Raw genomic sequence first — 4,941 nt, forward strand, 5'->3', positions numbered from 1 at the left:
AAAGGCTGTAAAAAGTCACACTAGATTAGAGTGTTCTTGCATACTGTATAGGATTATGATAAATGGAACTAAAATTCTGTACCTATGTGTGAGGCAATGAAGGTCAAGATCTTATTAACTATTCTTTTTCTAGCATAATGTTGCTCCATTAGCTATTCAATACAGTTTGCCTTTACCAAGAGCATTTTCTGTATAAAGAAGCTGTATTTCTTTAGTACTAGTATATTACCGATAAAACTCAGAACTGGAGGCAATAAGACTATCCTGATTCATCACTCTTCTGCAGGTCTTCAACTGAATTAAGCATACTACAACAGGATTAAAAGCTCCAAACAAGAATCACACTGAATAACCATACTACAGCCCTAAAACCAAATACTACGAACAAATACTATGAACAAATATAGATATGGGTGAGTCAAAAATTATCCACACTCAGGCTATAGAATTCATTTTAATTAACTTTCAGAAAAGACAAATACATCATTTTTCAACATAATCTCCTTGCTCTTCAATACACTTTGTCCATCTGTCAACAAGCTTCACGTTCCCTCATTAAAAAATGTTTTACGCTGAGCTGAGAGCCATGAATGCACCACTGTCTTAACTTCTTCATTAGAAGTGAATCTTCTTCCTGGTAGGGCTGCTTTCAGGGCACCAAAGAGGTGAAAGTCTGATGGAGCAAGATCAGGACTATAGAGAGGATTCTTTAACACCTCAAAACGAAGTAATCCACGACAGACTTTGGTTTCGAAAAGTTTGTTCGAGATGGGTACATGAACAACTCACAGAAGAGCATAAACAGAAGTGTTTGGATATCTGCAAACAAAATTTGGACTAATACTCCAAGCAAGGTGAAAGCTTCTTAAAGACAATCATTACTGGAGATGAGACATGGATTTATCACTATGAGCCTGAGAGTAAATGGCAGAATATGGAATAGAAACATCCTCAACTGACGACCAAGGAAAAGTTCAAAAGTCAACCATCAGCTAGAAAATTGATGCTTAGTTTTCTGGTATTCTCAAGAGTCAGTATTGGAACATTATCAGGTTCAACAATCAACAGTGTTCATTACAGTGAGATGCTTATTGAAGAGCTGAAGGCTAAATTTTGGATTAAATGCAGAGGACTGCTATCCAAGGGTGTTGTGATCTTGCATGACAATGCACATCTGCACACTTCTGCCCACACTGTCGACACTGCAAAAACTTCATTTTGAGATGTTAAAGCATCTTCCCTATATTCCTGATCTTGCTCCATTGGACTTTCACCTGTTTGGTCCCCTGAAAGCAGCCCTACCAGGAAGAAGATTCATTTCTGATGAATAAGTGAAGACAGTGGTGCATTCGTGGCTTGCAGCTCAGCGTAAAACATTTTTTAATGAGGGAATGTGAAAGCTTGTTGACAGATGGACAAAGTGTATTGAAAAGCAAGGAGATTATGTTGAAAAATGATGTATTTGTCTTTTCTGAAAATTAATTTAAATGAATTCTATAGCCAGAGTGTGGATAATTTTTGACTCACCCTTGTATACAATGAAAAACCATTTATCAATAAATGCAAATGAACTATCAAACCATGCAAAATCATGGATGATTCTTAAATGCATATTTCTAAGTGAAAGAAGCCATCTAAGAAATGTTACATAATATGATTCCATTTATATGGCTTTCTGGAAAATGCAAAATTGTAACAACAACAATGAAAAAAGTAGTTTCCAGAGGTTCAAGGAAGGTCTAATGTGTGAGCTACTGTGAACTTTTTTAGGATAGTGAAAACAATTCTGTATGATACTTTGATGGAAACAGGACACTACTGTTTAAGTCAAAACTCAACTTTACACAACAAAGAGTAAATTTTAATGCACGCAAATTTTAAAAGTCATTTAGGAAGTCAGCGGAAGTTAAGAGAGAAATTCAAACTTTAAGAAGCAAATGGTACTACAAATGTATGAAATGACCTCTCTGAAGAGGATGGGGGGGAAGATGCTGACATAAGTAACTTCAGAAATGTATGGAGACTGTAAGACTCAAAGCAAAAGATATTGTACATAAACATATTTAGCTGATAAAGTTGTTTTACACAGGGGTACAGGTAAAAATGCTGATATTCTTATACATTTCACTGAAATTGAACAACTGAGTGAATTGGAGGGACATGGGTTTATTGCTTTTAGAGTGGGAGGTTAATTAAAAGCAAAGAAAGAATGAACTATGAGGTGATGGATTAGAGTGGGCAGCATCCATATGAATCATGTTGAAAGTAGTATTATGGGCTGAATCACGTCCCTTCAAAGTTCTTATGTTTAAGATGTAATTCCCAGCACCTCAGAATGTGAAAGTATTTGGAGATAATCACCTCTTAAAGGTCCTAAGTTAAAAGGAGGCAAAATAAAAACATGCAAAATATCTTACTATGATTTTGATTAGTTGTTAACATTTTTATATGTTTAGTTAAGTTATACTCTAAAATAAATTTTACTCATCTTTAGTTTTATTAAAATATGGCTATTAGTAATTTTAAAAATGTATCTGACTCATATTTCTATCAGAAATATTCGGAAGACATTGAATATTTTTAATACACCAGACAGCTTGCTTCAAACTGACCAAAGAATTTGCTGCTCCTCATTCTAAGGAGTCAAAATGTAATTTGCTGGATTAAAAGTCAAAAATCCTCCAGTAAAGGCACCCATTTGTATCAGATATCATTTCTCTCATGTTATCCACTGCTAAATAACAATCTGTCAAAAAAGGCAGTAGCCTAAACAACATTTACATATCATTCTGCAGTCTAGGTTGGGCTCTGCTAATTGGTTGCTTTGGTTCATTGCTTAAGGTGTCTCATTGGTCTACAGTCCTCCAGAAACTCGAGTAGGGTCAAATAATCCAAAAAGGCTTCCTTCAAATATCTAGCATTGAGATGCCAGACGTGGACCAGGCAACTCTCTCTCCAGGTGGTCTCTCCAGCAAGGTATTCCTGAACCTTTTCACCATGGTGCCTCAGGATTCCAAGAGAGTAAGTGGAGGCCACCAAGTCTTTTAAAGTCTAAGTCCATATCTGAGAATTTCACTTTACCCCATCCTATTGGTCTCAATGCAGGGTCTTCCCAGATAAAAGGGTAGGGAATAAACCCAACATACATGGAAATAATTTGACAGTCATTTTTTAGAAATGATGTACCACGCTACTAAATATGTGCTGATTTTCAAACTATTTGACTTCAGTACTTGTCAATTTTATTTTCAAAAAAATCATAATTACATTTAATTTTTCTTGAAAAAAATTCACTATTGTCAAAGGCATTTTACTGGATTTAAATAAAACCATTTATTTGTGCAAGTAACTGTGATTAACATTCAAAAATCTTCAAATTGGAGATTAGTAAAATAGCTTAAAAATAAATGTCAGCAATTTATTTTTAAAGGTTCAAAAGCTCAACATAAGATACCATGAACTTGTTAACATTTGTGAAAGTTGATTATTTTTGTAGTAATATACACTAAACGATTTTCCTTGATGTTATAAGTTCTTAGAATTGACTGCCTGACTTATGTAATGGAAGAGATGAGACTTCTAAGAAAGATTATTCCACTTTTAAAAATCTTATCTTTTTTTATAAGTAAAAAATAACTATTTGGGGAAAAAAGGTTTTATTGCTACCTATTGCAAAAGCAACTTTTCTATTTTATAATGTTGAATTTCCTTATTAAAGACATAACAAATCATTCACTTTTATCAAAAGCTCCTCTTTTCTCACTACACAAATTAACATTCAATACCTTTGAAAACATGTAAATGGGCCATATATCACAAAAAGAGAAAGACAGTAGTTAAGCCTTCCACATCATGAAAGAATAATATGTGCAGACTTTTATTGAACAGAGAATGTCTTAGCTCTGGGGAATTCCAACATTAAGAGGTCAAGGAAGTGAGGAACAAAGAGGACAAAATGAGTAGCTAGTGATACTGGAGATAAAACCAAGGGAGTGCAGGACGCTGAAAGTCAAAAGAAGCAAGTGTTTCCAGGAGGACTGAATGAATGAGCAGAGTACTCCATCAAATACCAAATGATCAAATTTAAGGAGAAATGCATATCGACCACTAGATTTAGCAATTCAGTGGGTACTGTTGACCAGAATAAAAGCAATTCTGTAGATTGGTTAGAGTGGGTTCAAGAGAAAAATGCAGCTGTGAATTGGAGTTGCACTAATGTCCAACATGTGTATAACTGAATGAGTATTTGAGAAAAAATTGAGAAATCGATTTAGAATGTTTTTTTATTATTGTGCATGAAGGACTATGAGGATGGTAAAAATTGAGAAACAGGACAACAAAACCTCAAAAAAACTGAATAAAAGTAAAACAAGCAGGATATATGCAGTGGACAACTAAAAATATATACTGTACAGTTAAAATGCTATCAACTACGCATCAGCACATGGGTGCACATGCTCAAACTGAGCTGATGTCTGCTTTTGTAAATAAAGTTTTACTGCAGCTCAGCCACATTCATTTATTTGCATACTGTCTGCGGCTTCTTTCACACAGCAGCAGAGTTGAGTTGTGTGACAGACCATATGGTCGAAAAAACTTAAAGCATTTACTATCTGGATCTTTGCAGAAAAGTTTAGCCAACCCTGTGTAAACTCTGTCATGAATATAGCAAAATGGGATTGCTGATGTAGTTAATAATTTAAGTAAAATGCTGTTAATAACTAAAAGTTATAATATGTATGATGAAAAGGATTCATTTGTTTGTTTTCAAGTGGCCAAATAGCTCAGTTCACACATTCTGGAAAAAATCCTGGAGACTTTCATTGTAGCTAAAAATTCCAAAACCATTTGAAAATAGTATCAATATTTTAAATAAAAAGTTACATTTGACACTGTAAATGGTTAGCTTAGTTGTGAAACATTCATGAACTGAAAATTTTA

The sequence above is a fragment of the Hippopotamus amphibius genome, chromosome 14 (assembly GCF_030028045.1).
Source record: "Hippopotamus amphibius kiboko isolate mHipAmp2 chromosome 14, mHipAmp2.hap2, whole genome shotgun sequence".
Taxonomy (NCBI): Eukaryota; Metazoa; Chordata; class Mammalia; order Artiodactyla; family Hippopotamidae; genus Hippopotamus; species Hippopotamus amphibius.